This window comes from Tyto alba, unplaced genomic scaffold, assembly GCF_018691265.1.
Source record: "Tyto alba isolate M040663 unplaced genomic scaffold, T.alba_DEE_v4.0 Super-Scaffold_23, whole genome shotgun sequence".
In the NCBI taxonomy this organism is placed as follows: Eukaryota; Metazoa; Chordata; class Aves; order Strigiformes; family Tytonidae; genus Tyto; species Tyto alba.
In genome coordinates this window covers 20,214,328-20,231,603 of record NW_024881297.1, presented here as the reverse complement: position 1 = coordinate 20,231,603, position 17,276 = coordinate 20,214,328, and positions in this window count along the sequence as shown.

Sequence of the window (17,276 nt, the reverse complement as noted above, 5' to 3'; positions counted from 1 at the left end):
AAAGAACAGTTTAATTTACAATATAATTTACAATTTAATTTAATGCTGAGAAGGCATTCTGAGAAGCATGGTAGTAATATAGCTGAAGGAGAGTGAGATAAATAAGCTTGCACTAATGTCAGCACTAATAAGGATCCTGTTTTCAGCAGCTGAGGTAGTGCGGTCAGAACTAGCTCAATTATGTCTGTGCTGGACTACAGCGTGCAGTGAAGATAAAACCAGAAAAACATTGCAGTGTCTGTGTTTGAAGGCTAGCTCTCATGGCAGGAAAATATTTGAGACTATTCCAGATGTGCTCATGGGGAATTTTCACAAATTCTTATTTTCAACTTGCAAGGAGATACAAAGATTTCTTTTAGTGATTCAGAAGAGAGTTTTAACGAATGACACACAAGTACATGAGTCTCACTTCAAAGCCTGCTACAGTTTTCATGGTAATTTAAGAGTCGGCATATTCTTTTGTGTAATGCTCTGGACTGGAAGTCAATAGAGCTGGTTTCGAACATCTAATCTCTCAGAGCTTATTTCTCCTCCTACCTCTAGTCTGTTAGGAGCTAACTTTCTAAATCTACAGGACAGCCATTCAGGTTCTCAAGTGCTATTGCAAAACATATAATAAATAATATTAAACATTACCTTGAGAGATCACTTTTGAGTTTTATGGTGAGAACAGAGAGGGAAGTGTGGAATTTGGCTGTGTAGGTGAAGCCTTTGGGGGCTCTAGAAACAGTAGTCGTTTTAAACCTGTAACTTCATCTGTGAGTTTGCAAGAATTTTAAATAAAATGCTTTGCTCTTTGAAGGTGTGTGTGCATGGATATAATTGGTCAAGTATGTACAAAAACCTACGTACAGAACTTGCTTCTGTACATAGGGAAACAGAGGTATTGTTTCTATAGATTATAATAAAATGTACAAATTGTATAGAAAATTATAAACATTGTAAAATGTTGACTGAGAAGTTCAACCAAGCACTAGACACAAACTGACTTTGAATTCCAAGCTTCCAAGTAAGTATATTTTTGCCTCTCTAGATTTATATAAGCTGTTTTAGTTCTCCACTAATTTCCTCATAGTTCTTAGAGCTGTGTTTATATTTGGTTCATTTGGCCTACTCAAGCATCCCTTTCTAATGCTACTCCCTAAGTTTGATTTTCAAGTCAAGCACTCTTCTGGGGGTGCTCAGCACATCAGTCCCTTGAGAGCTAAATTTGGAAACCCCAGTTGTCTGGAAAGCATCGGTTGTTATGATTAACTGCCTTTGGAGCATGTTGTAGTAGTGAGTTAACTGATGGATTTCCTAAAGCTTCCTAAAGAATTGTTTCCTACTTTAGACCAGGGCACATGCTCTGCTGTTTAATCAAGTGACAGAAGGAACAGCTGTAGTCAAAAGCCAGAAAAGGAATGATTATCTAATCAGATAATTTGAACATCTTTAAAAATTGACTCCACAGCACAGTAAAATATAATTTCATTTTCCTTCAGACATTAAAAATATTAATAAGAAGTCACTATGAATTATGAACAGTAAAAGTGTTCAAACCAACTCAGCTGTAAATTTCTTCTGGTGAAATTCCAGAGGTCTAGTTTGGTCTTACAGAAAAGGTACTTGGCCTGATACTGTGCTGCTTTTTCAGTTCCTTTGTTTTAGTACCAGCAAAGAGAAGAAGGCTGGACTAGCCATTCTTCTTTGGGGCAGAAGCTGAAAAGATCAAGGGTGGACTCTTGATATTATCTTTAAAAAAGAAATAGGCTACTGGCTAAGGTCAGGAGTAATGGGAGGTGAGTTATTTCATAACTAGTTTGGATATCTTCCACGAGTTGGTTACAGGAAAAATATATAATTTTGATACTACAGCAGAGAAAGCACAAATAGCAAATTATTCTAATGAAAGCTTTTGTAGGAAAAGCCTTTCATTATATCTGCTCAAAATGTGTAAAAGGGCAAAGTAACAAGTGTAAATACATTTTGTTTTCTCTTTGAAGCAATGCCCAGTGTCACTTGAGCTTCATTTGTTCAAGTAAGTAGGAATATAGTGATACAAAACCAGATGGTGTTTGCTGTTATTGGGTGACAGATGTTCTCTTATCCTTGAGATTATGCAGTTAAGTGTAATGCATTTATAGCTGGGTTATGCAAAATACTGAGCATCCTCAGCTCCCATTAACTGCCAGGGCAGCTGGAGGGTCTCGGTACATCCCAGGAGGTGCACAGCACTTAGGAGTCAGGGACCTTATTAACTGAACTCTTCACCTAAGCACTTGCTTTTGAGATGCCCTGATCATCAGTTCCATTGAAATCAGTGGTCAGCATCTTTGGGATCACTCTCCAGTGATCCGCTTTAGGCCTGAAATCAAGGACCTTCCCCTCTTTTCAGAAAACTGATCAAATGCCAAGGAACTGTGTCTAAAATGGTCACTTAATCAATGAATTTATATGAATGTGATAATCTCACTGAATTATAACCTTATTGAAACACACACATATGCATTGCACAGAGGTAACAAGGAGAGCTAAGACAATCTTAGTGCTTGGTAGAAAATGCTTAGTAAAATCTAAACAGTTCCAGATGCTGGACAACCTCCCCTTGAACTTAACGTTACTGTAGTATAAAAGTATTGGATGAGCCCTCTAGCCAGCCTGGATCCTAAATACATCTTGAACATGGCCATTCCAGAATTATCAAAGAGATTTTTTTTCTCCTACCAAGGAGGTTTCTTTTGAAATGGCAACTAGCATTTTTGAATTTATTAACATGGCCCCTGAGATGAGGCTGGCAAATGTATAAAAGTCAAAGTCAGATTTAAGGAGCCACCATACAAATTTATAAAAGGGAAATGCAAACATTGAGTGTGTATATAAATATACACTCTATATATAATGCCCAAATAAATGCACCTTGCAAACTGGGGCTCTGGCGATCTGCATTTATTAAACACAGGCATTGAAAATCAGGATCACATTATGAGAAGCATCTATTTAAAGTTACTGTTCCCAGATTTTGTGATCTCAGTTTGGTGTGAATGGTTTCTTATTTCTGGAATGGTGGAGATCTACACCTTCTTTTGACAACACTTTTAGTTTTGATGGCTTTGGCAATCTAGGTATTGATCATTTTGTGCTGACTTGGGCACTCCAAAGGGAGGCACACAATTTTAGTGCATGCTTCTGAAGGTGCTGGTTCTTTTGTATTGTATTAAAGTACAAAAGCACATTCCAGAGTTATGGAATAATTCAGGTTGGAGTTTTGTTTGTTTGTTATTTTTTTTGTTTGGGTTTTTTGTTGTTGTTTTTTGTTGGTTTGCTTGTTTGTTTGTTTGTTTGTTTGTTTTTTAAATTAGCAAGAAAGACAAGCTGATGAGCTAAATATTGGTTTGGGTCAATGTGCATAAAATGTTTTGGAGGTAACCTAGAAGCAAGTGAATCTTAAATTTATTTATGATAAAATGAATGAAACAATGGTTGTAAATGAAGTAGCAATTATCATATGGTGCAGAATTATCATGTGGTGGGTTCTAGTAACCCACCACATGATAGGTTAGTCAGGACTAAAAAGAATGAAAAGGAATATCAGAGACATCTAAGAAAACTCCGTAAGCAGATAATGAAACTGAAAATCATATTAATTTGTTGATTAATACAAATAATGTATGTTAACAAGTGACTTCTAGAATCAGGAATGTCTAAACTGGCTTCTGACTATTTTCATGGCATATATAGTGACTTCAGCACATATATGGGTAGATGTCATCTTAGAGCCAGAAAATACTCTGTGTCCTGGTTACCAGTTGCTACCCTGTCATTTCCAGGCACTGTTTCTCTGCAGTGCATGGCTTGTGCCACGAGCAACTGGCAGCTCTACTGCTGTTCCTTATTGCAGAGTTTCCTCCTATGCCATTCATATTACAGACAGTGGGACCACAGGGAGGTCGCTGCTCTAAAATTCCAACAGAACCGTGACATGTAACATGATGCTTAGGTGCCTTCTCCCACTGCTAATGCCCTTGCAGTCCCCCTAGCTAGCACTGAGTACTCCCGGTCCCCACTGCCACAGCGTCCAAGCACTGCACACCGAGCTCTGTTTAACAAATTCCCTACCAATGAAAATTTCATTAGCATTCATTAGGAGGAGTTTCTCCATGGTCATCACTTACCAGTTTAAAGTCAGTGAGAAACGAACCTCTCTGTTATTTCAGGGCTGGTTGTGTAGCCCAAAGTACAATCACCCATTCTTAACTTCTGGATGTTACCGCATGCTCTAGATGGATATAGTTACAAAGCAACTCTAACAGAATTTAAGAAAACATGCCCCGGGGGTTCATTCATCCTTGCCTTAAAAGTTTCTAGATTCCTGCTGAACCCCAGCTTTGACCTTCTCTGAATAGAAAAAGGAGACAGTGACTTCAAAGTTAATACATTTCTTGGGTAAACAGAGTACACTACCAATTTTATATTAGCACATATTAAAACAATTTTCAACAGTGAATTCCAATACTATTTCATTTTATATTTTAGTGCTACAAATATGAGGATTCTTTTGTATAAAATTGTGAATTTTATTTCACTTGATGGTTCTCTGCATTTTGAAAAGCAGATTTTTCTTTGTCACCTATGAAATACTGTCATTTAAAAAAAAAAATCTCAAAAAAATTGCTGCTTCTAAAAAAGTGGATATCTTATACCGACTCCTAAATTTTTCTCTTTTTTAAACAATGCTGTATTTTTGTGTAAGCAATATGCATACTAGACACTTGCGTGAAAAATATGATGTGTGTAGTGCACTTCATTTATTTCTTGACATAACAACATAAGTTGAAAAAACACAGCAGTTTGTAGGAATTAAGTTATGACATAAAACAGACTATTTATGTCAAGAAAAGGAGACAATTTGCAATTAAAAACAGGGAGAAGAGTACTGGCTACATAGTTCATGCAAATCTCGTGTGAATTGTATAAAAGTATGAAAGTGACTCCCTGCATCCATGTGACAAAGTCCAGAGCATTGTCATTCCAGGACAGATTACACTAACAATACTGAGTAGTGTTTCATTATGGAGGAACATAAATACTAAATCTAGTAAGAGTACAAACCCCTCTGCTTATGAAAGTCCTGGATGTGCGGATGCCTGATCACCTCGTGTGACCTGGGGAGGGTTTAGGGCAGCACTCCCTGGCAGCACACAGTTTCTTGCCCACTATCTGCAAAGGGTGGAAGTCACTTCAGGACTTCAGCAGGCACTGGTAGGAGTTATAGCATCATGTCAAACAAAACATATTGTCTGCCTGAAATTACAACTTAATTTCTGGAGGAGCAGGCCAGCATGAAATAAATATTTGAGGTTCAGTCCACTTTAGGCAATTTGCCCAAAATAATAGATGATGGTTAAAAATTATATTTGGTTTCCAAATACCCATCCAAATGCATTCCACTTGGCAGCTTGACAGAATAGTCAGTTTTTACAATTTTATGCCATTAAAATCAGAGGTCGCATAAAGTGTAACTACCCAAACATTAGACTAATTATTATTACCCTGTGTCTGTAAAGGGCTTTGTTCCTTGTCAAGATGCCTTGTTTAGCATAAATACTGTAGTTCTCCTCCCCTACCACCCCTCTCTTCCTCCACCCCAACCCACACACAAAGTGGCATTTAAATAAGGCTCTTTACACTATGTCATAAATATTAATGACATGAAACTCAGGGCTTGGCATTTTTCATTAATGGCCCTCTTCATCACTGTTTCACACCTGGACTGCAGCCAGCTCCTATGTAACTGGCTGGCATTTAAAAAAAAAACTATGTTAATATCAAAATGAAACAAAATACCGAGTTAATTTTTCACAAATTAAAATTGTTGTCAAACCTCTTTCCACATTGTGTGCTTGGGATGTCATTTGGCATGACTTCTTGAAAAATGCTCTTGTTGGCTTGGCATGGTTTGACTTGTAATTACAGTTTATGCCTTTCAGCTACTCCCTACAATATCTCCAAATGAGCTGTGGATGGAAATTTGATACAACAATTGGGCTGTTTTTGAAAAAAATAATACATTTTTCCCTACAATTGAACTTTTCTAGTCATCTCCATAGAAAGATTAATGCCCTTGCTGGTAATACAAGAAAATGCCTGTCTTAGCTCCTGTGGTCACTTGCATCATTCCCATCATTTCAGTTTGAGCTGTACCAATTGTTTGAAGTTGTAAATTAAACAACAAACAGTATTTTGGAGATATTTATGACAGTGCTCAGGATTTAATTTTCTGTTTTCTATCTGCCTGTATGAAATACATACAGCTCAGTCTCCTGAACAACACTGATGGCTCAATCCTACAAGATAATGAGACTTCTGAACAAGCTGCCAGACATCAACACACTTCCTTAAACAGCAAGTGTGTGTTTGGCTCTTCTTGCCCTTCATTGTTTATCTGAATAAGGACCACAATGTTCATGTCTCATAGGCCTGAGCCTTGAAGTTTCTAGATCATCACTGAGAAGCTGGTGTTTCAGTAAAACAATTGGTTTGAATAATAACAATATTTTGCCTTCAGCAGAAAGTGAAAGGTGAAGGTCAGGAAGTCGAAACACATTGAAATAAAATGTATTTGGCAGTGTGGTATATGTCACGACCTTCAGTGCTTTGAATTAAGCAGGATAAAGAGCAAAGAGAAACTATAGGATCATAGGGCTAGAAGGAACATGAAGTCACCTAATCTAAGGCAAAAGCAACAATCTTTGGGTCCTTCATGACAGTCACTTCTCAGCCTGCCTTGAAATCTTCAGTAGGGATACACAAAACCTCAGTCAAACTCTTCTTCTGTTTGTGTCTGCTTCATTATAAAATGTTTCTGAAGATGTAATCTGAATCTTCTTGCTTGAATTTAGCCTGTTACTTCTGTAAACACATAAAATAGCCTTCTACATGTCAGAAAGACTGTTATCAAGCCTTCCCCTGGTCCTTTAGGCTAAAACCTCCATTTATCCAATACTTTATCATAATTCATATTTTATAGACCGTTTATCATTTTTATTGCTATTTTTGAGACTATCTCTGACTGGTTCATAAATTTCTTGGTGTGGTCCCTGACCTAGGCACAATAATCCAGTTAAAGGCTTATCAGTGCTGAGTAGAGCAAGAGTGTTACTCCACAAACTTGCACGCTATCTGCATTCCAGAATGACATTTCTGTGTTAGCAGCAGCATGTTGCTGTTAACTCATGTCCAGTCTGTGGTCAACTGTAATTTCTATGCCCTTTTCTATCTGTATTTCTTCCTCCTCAACTCTTCCATGTTTTGTCTCTGTGCAGGTTATTATACCTGGGTGTGGTGCTTGCACTTGTACAAATTGAAAAATACCTGAAGTTTTCCATTCATATTTCCAGTTTATCACAACCATACTGAATCCTATTCTTGGCCTCCAAAGTACTTACAATGTCTCAGACTTCATTTGTCTCTAAATCTAATGAGCCTATTCTGTGATCGGCCATTTGGCTCAGTAGTGAAAATACTGAATAGCATTGGACCCAGGACAGACCCAAGTGGAAAATCCATTTGATACAGCCTTCCATTTTGAAAGGGAACCTAACTAGTCAGCTTTGCACTCACATTTGAGATCCTTTTTCCCTAACTGGCTTATGATGAGCAATGTGGTCACATGAGACAGTATTACAGACATAACACTAATGAATGCTAAATATTTAAGATTCATACTTTTACTTTCCTCTTTTCAGGGATAAAGAAAATCTTCTGCAAAGTATTCAAATCTGTTCTAATTTAATTTTTAGGATTTTTTAAAATGGAACACTGCAACTGCAGCATTTCAGGCTATATATCTCCTCAAGAGCTTTATTTCTCAATAATACAATTCTGAAAAGTTTGGCTTGACATACAGTTAACAGAGTAACCTTTGAAAGCACACATTACAAAATGACATATTTTGTATTGTTTTGTTTCTTCTCCAACATATAGCATTAAAATATCAAGAAATATTCTTTCGATCTAAATGCTCTTGATGTACTTACTGTAAGCCTGCGCATTTTAGAAGTTTGCATAATTTAATGGATGTGTACCAAATATAACATAAATTATCTTTACTGTACAAAGAGAAACTCATGACATATTTCAAATTCAGTAAAGTATTTGAGTTTTAGAAACTTTGAGTATTTGGTGACTGGTTTTCATCCGCTCTGAAGTCTTCAGCCATTCAGTAAACTCAAATTCAGTGTGAGAGTGCTTGGATCCAGGATGCAAGTTTTGTTAAGATCTTGAAATTCTGAAAATTTACAGGTGTTTGCATCTGGTGTTTTGGTTTGCACCATGTTACTTTATATTTGTTTTAATATGCAAGGTGTTTTAAAAAAACAGAAGTGCTGTTCTGCAGGGGTGTTTATCAGTTGTATGCCCAACTGTATATAAAATGTTAATCGACCAGTCCAAATCTGATTGTGGAATGGGCTGTGATGTCCTGCTGCTGTTCAAGGGCTTGAAGTATTTTATAAATGATTACTTGTACTCAGAAATATGGAATGCTTCGACTCCTAATTTAGAACATGCATATCATGTTTTGACTACGGAAAACAAAGGCGGATCACCTAGGAGTTTATGACTCGGAAAGGCTGTTTCCTTTCACTGCTGTCACCATTAGTATTTTCTGTACAACAGTAGCTGAAGTGTACAACTCAGAGTGTTCTGTAGTTTGAAAGCAGAACCATTACTGTACTCAAATTTTTTTCTAAGAGGGAGTGGAGAATTGTCTAGCTGAAATAAAAAAAATGCAAGGAAAAACATATGGTATCTGTTTTTAGGATATTATGGAATAACAGTGAAACAAAGTTTGACTTGTAAGGAAATTGTCACTTTGGATGATAAAAGTAACTGTTCTCTGGAAATGGTAAGTAGATGTGAGTGCAGAGAACAAAATGTTGATAAGAATGCATGACACTTCAGTGATGCTAAGGCACAGGCGAAAAGTCAAAGTTCTCAACTACTTGCCAAATGCAAATATTCTACTATAAAGGGTCACAGCACCCTTCATTTCCATGATGCTTAGTTTTCCGAAACCTTAAACCCTTTCTAAGTGTTAATTAGTTCACTTCGTAATGCTCCCTCTAGGGGAAAATAGTACTTTCAAACCATTTTTTACAGACATTAAAACTTTGTCTTTGGAGGATTAAGTTGCTTACCCCAGTTCCAAGTAGAAACACAGATTTGAGGTCCAGGTTGTCTCCTATACGAGTATCAGGTTTAATCCTACAAGTACTTAGAATGGCAAAGAAGCGAAGGAGTCCCAAACTCTGTACCAGTAATACTTGTAGCCCTTTTACAAATAATACTTGTCTTTCTGTCCTGAAGAGAGTTCTTGAAGTGCTATTAGGTCAACTGAACTGTATATCTGTTGAAATCTGTGTTGAACTTGACCTACTGTCTTTGCAACATATTTTTGTGGTGCTCACCCAGGAAAATCCTCATGAAAATGTATAGATTAATAGCACTGTTCACATTACACAGGTCTCACAAGCTGAACTGGTGAGCTTTGCACTTCAAGCAGAAGTGAACTATGTATGCTACCATCCTTCTTTTGATGCCCTTGCAAGGGAAAACTCTTTTAATCTGGATTTTTTTCAAAGTTGCTTGTCCAAACAACTTCAAAACTATTCTGGTGTGGGAGGGTAGGCTGTCAGCATGGAGTCCTGGTACCTCTGAAACTACATGTCTTCCCTATGAGTGTCTTGAGGGTCAGGCTATTCCAGTGAAATTCAAACCTGAAGCCAGTGAGACTTATTTCTGTCAGCCTTTGGCTAACTGCAATTTGTTTAGAATGAGCTGAAATCTGTGAGCTTTCAGTATGGCTGGAGTGCACTTAGTTCTTCATAAGTATATGTGGAGTTTTGGCATTTGGGATTGGTTCTAGTGATTGCTGTCACAGCCCAAGAGCCTCCCAACATAACTGTAAACCTAAAAACACTGCTTTGAGGTCCACATAGATCTAGTTTCCGAGAAAGGTGCGTGTATAAAGAGCCATGGCTTGATATCATGCCAAATTTACTTTCACAAGTAGAAACCAGAGATGAGATCTTCTTGTGTGGCTAGATAAAAAACATATTCTCTCATGCAACTGAGGACATATGCAAAATCTTAGTCTCAAGTCATCACAAAGAAACTGTTTCTAAATAAATGAATATGTGTTGGTCAATTGTTTATTACTTTTTTACTGATAGTATATTTTACAGAAGAGTGTGTGATAGGAGCAAAGCAACAAAAACATTACAGTAAAATATTCACTGTTTTTTCCAGCAAATGTTTGCACTCATTTTTATTTGCTTGTTGTGACAATATGTTTGTGGAAAGTGAATATTGGACTTTAAATTGAGATTAATTTAATGACGAGAGAGCGTTTGTTTCAAACAAACTTAGTCTGGAAGTCTATCCAGTCAGGAGGAGGGAACAATGTCAAGGAACTAAGTTGAGCAAACAGCTCAGATATTGAATTGTGAATATTGAGCACTTAGAAAAGGTTCATATGGGCTGACATTGGTTATCTTGTAAAAATGAATAGTGAGTAACTTTTTGAATTAAAAAGGCTGGGTGGTATGTTGACCAACAATTCTTCAATATGAAATTCAGCTGACTCGACTGCCTCTGTTCTGTTCTTCTCACTCATGTTTACTAGTGTTATACCTCACAGAGTATGCCACTAAAATGAATTGTTTTTAAAACAAATTACTATCTAACTAAGTAAAGAATAATGAACATGGTTTTGATGCTACTTTCATTCTTCATTGTCTATGTCTAGCTCTAACTGTAGAAGTATCCTATTTTCTCATTTTTATGTATAAGAAACTCAAGTAAGTAATGTTCATGTTGCATATTCCCTTGGTCTATTTTGCAAAAATCATTAGGGCCTGACTTTTCCACAAAAAGGAATGCAGAATGCTGTCTGCTTGTAAGTTTGTGATTCATGCCTCCTGTCAAGACTACCAAACCAGTAAAAACACTGGAATGTAAAAAAAATAAGCATGATTATGTATTTCAGGAAAACAATTTTCTCAAGAATGTTTCTGGAACAAATCTTCAGTGTTTAGCTATTTCTAGTTGATATTTCAGTGATGGAATGCCTACTGGCACCAATTTGTACTACAGAATTGTCCCACAGGACAGCGCTTTGCTTTAGCATGTTTAAGGTGTCTTTTTTCTGATTCTTGTAGCAGCAAATCCTTTAGCAGCTCATTACTTAATGGAAACTAAACAAGACCTCTTCCAGGAAAAAAAATGTTGATCTCTATCACCCCACAGTGAACTTCTTTTCTTAAATACATAACACATACTTTTGGAAAATATCTTCAGTTTAATCTGGACACTATAAACTCCAAAGACAAGACTACATCCTCATTCATCCATCTTGCATGGCTCAAAACTCAAAACTTTCTGGGGAAAAAAAAAGGAAATGCAGAAGATACTTTTTGTGTATAGAAGTCTACCTGTATGATACAATCAGACTTTTGTCTGTCATTCCCACTAAAAACAGCAACCTACATAACTAAGTGCTCAAGGGTAGACTTAGACTCTTATACGTAGGTCTCCTAAAGGCACTGACGGAGACTTTGCTCTCTACTAACAGATATTTCTTTTGGTATTTTTCCATTTCTTATGGAAACTCATACTGCATTTTATTGTCCAGAAATCTCAGTGCTAGCTGATCCCTCCATACATGGTAACCTTATGGCTACGTCTGTTTCTGTCAGAGGAGCTTTTCCACAGCTTTTCCTTTCCGCTAAAACTGTCACTGAAGCACCAGCATTGACTGTGCAAAAAGTAGTATAGTGTGTAATTCAGACGGAAAAGCCATGACTTTAGCAGATGATAACTTAATCATGGGTTTTGAAAAATATATAATAATGACCCTGATCTTTGATCATTAATATCATATACTTCATATACCAACTTAATTCATTTGGAGCAACACTGGATCAGGAGGAAAGATCTGTATCACATTTTACTTCTGCTGTCATTTGCAAAGACACAGTGCACAGTTTTAGTGGATCTGTGCTGGAAGTGTACTCCCACATTGGCTTTTGCTTATGCTTTTGCAAAAAAAAAATTACAAGTCTTTCTGCGGGAAAATATTTCTGCATAGAGTTCAGCAACCATAAAGCATAATGCCCTGAGTCTCATGGAAGCAATGAATAAAAGAAAATGACAAGCTATTTTGCAGATGTATTTTGGAAACATGCTTCCAAAATGTTTGTCCTTTCAAAGCATTAAATTACAAGATTTTATATGTAGTCATCACTGTTCTGACTTTACACTGTAGGAAGACATCTTTCTCCATTTGTCCTCATTGTATCAGTGAGCTGTTTCCAGTGGAGAAGTCTCTGTATGTGGAAAAGAAACTGTTCTTAAAATCAGTGAACTGTGTTTTAAACTGCCAAAGCAAGTTGCTCCTGTTTCTTCTCCCACTTAACCCATAATTCCTGGAAGTACACAGTTCCCAGATATAAATGGAGAAAAACTAAAATTAAAAACAGATCACTTCCCTTTTCTTTTGACGATTGTGAAGTTGCATGCTTTGTGTTTATAGAACAGATACTATCTAAATGTAGAATATATAGCAAAATACTGCTTAGTCCTTATGCCAGGTTTATATTTGTGACTTTTTTATTTTAAAGTTATCACTTCTGATTTATAGCAATAGTATAATAAAATAGACACAATCTTGTCTAATTTAAAGAATCTATGTTTTGAAATAAGTAAATAAATCAAGCAGTTAGATAATGCACAAGATCTGCTATCCATAGTCCCCTGCATTCAACTCTGAAGTTCTGTACCAGTTCTTGGATTACATTCAGATAACTGCAGGACAATTTTCTCAGTACCTCTAGCAACTGTTTGTTTTTTTGGAGGAGACAGTTTTCTTTTTTAAACATTACCACCATATAAGCCTAGGTTTCTCTAGAGGTTATATAAATAATTGATGCTATTTTTGATTACACTTCTTTCATTGGTTTAACAATGATAGGTTTTGAGTTCATTAAATTTAAATATAACATTTAAATTCACGCTATGGTTATTTGTAACTTGTGAGATGTACAGGAAGCAAATTAGTGCTCATCTTGGTTATATAGAATTATAAGTTTTCATGAACATATGAAAGTTATAGTGATATGAATAGGATGACAGGCACAAAGTCATAAAATATCACTACAAACTCCAAGGATCATATCTCTTTTCCATAATTTGTCTGCAGCATCATTCATGAAGGCCTTGTTACTGCTTATGCTGGTTTATCATCGGAAAATCCTATGGGCAAAGGGCCAGAAATAAACTCTTCTGGCTGAGTAGCTCTACTTTATAATTCATGCTTAGTTGTTTTCTTTTTAATTAATATTCCTGTCTTATTTTCTCCCCTGGTTTACTCATCCCTCACATTGCTTCCTTGGCCCTCTTGCCAATTTACTACACCAAAACAAATGCCTACATGTAAGGTCTTTGCTACTATGTAAGACTATATATAGTGCACCATTGCAAGATCACCCATACAGCCGCCTTTTTTAAAAGAAAAATCTTCCATAGGGCACATTTACCCTAAATAGAAAAGATAGCCCTTTCCGTTTAGCTGTAAATACCTAGTAAAAAATAATATTATGGAGAAAATGCTACCTTGTCTGGCAATGCGAAGGTTATAGCCATCTGCTACGAGTATGAGAACCGAGTGTCCAGTCTGCATATCTAATGTACCAGAACATGACTTAGTAGTAACTGATGTATTTTTTCATAACTTTCAGTAATAGTAGGTGTTCAAAATTATACTAAATTGAGTGCATTTCACATAGATTTCCTGCCTGGCCCTGTCCACTGACAAGACCTAGATTCATTATTTCATGCTCACTTTTATGGCCTTGGGCACAAATTTAATGCCATAGTTATGTGGACTAATGAGGCATGAAAACATGGGAAAATACCATGAAAAATTAACCAAATGGTCCATAAAGTCAATTTTGGTTTATAATTTTTGTAGCTGTTTTGTATTCTAAGTACCTGGCCTGCCAGGAATCTTAGGATCATTCCATAATTTATGATATAAGATTATCAGGTTGGGGTTATGGACTTTTTAGTATTTTGGTGAGCTATTTTGGATTTGTTTCAAAAGGGACTTTTAATGCTTATCAGGCACAAGTCTTGTCACTCCATCTTGCCTCAGTACTATTCCACGAAGTACAGGGAGATGTCTTCAATACAGAGGCCTTACAAAAAGAAACAACCAGAGATAGCCCTAACAGAATAATAACTGTTCAAAGCATCCAAAAAGAAAAACATTCTTCATTGATATTTCAGTAATTTTTCCAGATCTCTATATTGCCTTCATACCATTTCTTATATTTCCTTTAAAAAATAATAGCAGTAATCAAACTCCATGACAATAATACATTTTAATAAAATAAGGGCATAGACTGCTTTTTACCATCACAAATAGATTTTTGTAATTGTGAAGTTAGGTTGCTGAACACTCCCTGATTGCTGGTGACGAAGGACAAACTCACAGGAATGTGTGCTTAGAAGATTGCTTATCAAATCTAGGTCTAATTGGTTGGTAGCCTAAAATATATATATTAAAAAAAAGAAAACAAACAAACAAACAAAAAAAAAAAAACAAACAAACCCAAAAAGAATAAGAAACAGCTGATATTTCAAAGAGAGTGACAAACGGGTATTCCTACAGAATGAAGTCCTTGTCTGTGCTTCAGTATCTTTGATTCAAACCCATTCTTTAAAAAAGGGCATCAAAGTGCTCATATTTCAGCTCTTCGTCACCCCTATAAAAATTCCAGATGCTGTTGTTTCTTAAAATGCATGAACAGTTTATTGTATAGCATTTGCACTGTTCTGCAGCACTCACAATTTTGCTAGTCACACTTAAAGTGCATGATCAACTCATTACTAAGCCTTGGGAAATCTGTTGCTAATTTTACAAGAGTTCCCCATTGGGCAGGCAATATCACAGTGTATAAAGAAACTAAGATAGATTAATAAATAAATATCTAAAGAATGATTACTTTCCTGCTGCTGATGAATGCCTTTTGTTTTTCTCAATACCGTCCTTCCACAATATAATTTTTTTTCAGAATACTTAAGGTGGGTATGGAACCAATGCCATTCAGACACCATTATAGAGAAAAGCAAAAGCTGTAATGCTGCTTAGAGCTGTTACCTAAATGCTCCCAATTACCCAACAGGCATTGCATTATAAAAAATGTCAGACTAGTCCAAGGGAAATAATGTGAGGAGAATATGATAATCATTCTGTGCTATGGGGGTGAAGATGCACTACAGTTTTTGTTATATTCTCTGGAACTCTGAAGAACTTTGCAGCATGTCCTCCCCCAGTGCCGCCATAATGCATTGCTGTGCCTCAGGTTGGGTGAGGACTGCAGAAACTCAGGTTATCCCTCTCTCTTCCGTCACACTTCCTGGCAACAGCCAAAATTGGAGAAATTTAATTATACCTCTGGAATGTCAGGTGAAAGTTAATAAAAAACACATGGCAGCTTACTATTATGTTACACTGCTGATCTTTTTCAGGTCTTTGCCATATCTTAAAACTAGTGATCACTCAGACCCCTACATAGAAAAGATAGAGAAACTACATTAAGTGTAGGGAGAATAGTATTTGCTTAGGAAAGCCAGGACAATAGGTAGCAAACCATATTGCTCTCTTCTATGCTCTTCAATGACTAAGGGGGCACCAGTCGCCAGGCCTCAGGATGACTCCCACCTTTTGAAAACAGCAGTGAATACAGAAGACAAGTCTTACAATTTAAGGCCCAGCTTATACATTTTCCCTTCTTATATCCTGGTAAAAAGAAGGAGGAAGCAGAAGGGAGAAGAAAAAGCAGCAGAAGAACTGGGGGAGTTAGAAGGGAAAAGAGACTGATGCATAAGCTATTTCTCTTTAGGAACTTGCTTAGCTCAAGCCTTGGTCCCAAAAGTATCTTCAATAACCCTTGATTCATAAAAAGCCTAGTGTGGTTAGTAATGAATATTTCTATTTTCACATTCCCTGATTTTCAGGGTTTATGACTTCTTAAGGGGATTGGAATGTACTGAAGTTCATCTCTAAATAAATTGTTCATGTATGTGGCTGGCTGGCTATGGCTATGCCTAGCTTTTGTTGAAAAGCAGGGAAGAAACCGAAAGTCACTTGTCTCACCATGTTTAGCCATGTCACTCATCCACTTCAATAATAAATACATTTAGGGTAAATGTCATGAAATTGACACCACATTAGCAGCAAAAATGTTGATTCCAACTATTTGCAATTTTCTGTTTGCTGTAAAAATAAGCTTTCTTTAGTAGGTAATAAAAGTAGTAACTAATCCTTTACCCAGATTTAATTTTATTGCAGAATTCTGTAGGTTTGTAATAGTTCAAATATTAAGTTTCGACCTCAACAGCTTTTTTACACAGGCTGGGCCAGATGTGCATCTGGTATAAATTAACATTGCTCTGTTGATGCTACAAGAGACAGGAAGATTTCTATCAAGCAGTGGTCAGTTCCTCTATGATTAAACATATACTGTGTTATGCATTTGGGTATAAAATGCTTTGAATCAGGATTGCTTTGCAACCACTTTGCACTTTATTTGCCCTGTATGTAATAATGGTTATAGAAGGGATAAAGCACTGACCAGTCAGGCCTGAATGACCTTAATGATACATACTCAGCTGGAATGATGGGGAAAAAAAAGAGGATGGCAGTGTCACAGGGTGCTCTAAAGGCATCTCAATGGAGAGGAGACATTAGAAAAGCAAATAGTTGGCTAAGAAATTGGGGGACCAGTTATTTGCTCTTTGTGCTGAGAACTAGCAAGGATTTGATGAAAATATCAAACAGCTGGTTAAAAATAGATAAAAAGGAGCTGGTTTTCACACAGCTGTGGAAGTCATTGCCACTGCATGCTGTGGGAGTCAAAACCAGAAAGGGGCTCATAAAGCTTTAACAAATGTCATGGGGGAGAACTATCAGTGGGTACAAAGTATGATGAGCTGGCTGCAAACTGTGCCTCGAGAGGTCGCTAACTCACTAACTGCTCCCCGTCAAGCTGGAACCCTGCAAGAGAAAGCTCGCATGATACATTCATAGTTTCTTATGCTTCTCTCCGAAGTACCCGTGACTGGCCATGGTGGGGGATGTGCCGCTGGGCCAGCTGTCCCCACAACTCTTCCTAGGCTATGCTTTAATGCCATTCTTGATGGATGCTGTATTGGTAGAGGTATACAGATGG